We start from the raw sequence: 347 nt of genomic DNA, 5'->3' as shown, positions 1-347 counted from the left end.
CGCTTCCCGCTCCTCCTTCCCGCTCCCCCCTTCCTCCGCCTTCCCGCGGCCTGGCGCCGCCGCGCCTGCGCAGTGCGGGCGCTTTCCCGGGCCGGTATCCCGGATATTCCCGATCCAGGAGGAGGGAGGGAGCGAGGGAGGGAGAGATTGGAGCGAGGCCGCCCTCGCAGGCAACACGCGTGCGCGGTGGGCGCGCGGGAAGGGGTGCGGGAAAGGGCGCGGGAAGGCGCGCGAGGCCTGAGGGCGGTGTGAGGGGCCGCGGTGGCGCCTGAGGCGGCGGGGCGGGAGCGGGGCTGGGGATCGGGATCGGGCTCCCCGCGTCCTGCCGAGGCTGCTGAGGGGGAGCC

Source organism: Neopelma chrysocephalum, unplaced genomic scaffold (assembly GCF_003984885.1).
Source record: "Neopelma chrysocephalum unplaced genomic scaffold, ASM398488v2 Primary Assembly neopelma1_78, whole genome shotgun sequence".
Lineage (NCBI taxonomy): Eukaryota > Metazoa > Chordata > Aves > Passeriformes > Pipridae > Neopelma > Neopelma chrysocephalum.
This window is presented reverse-complemented; position numbering follows the sequence as displayed.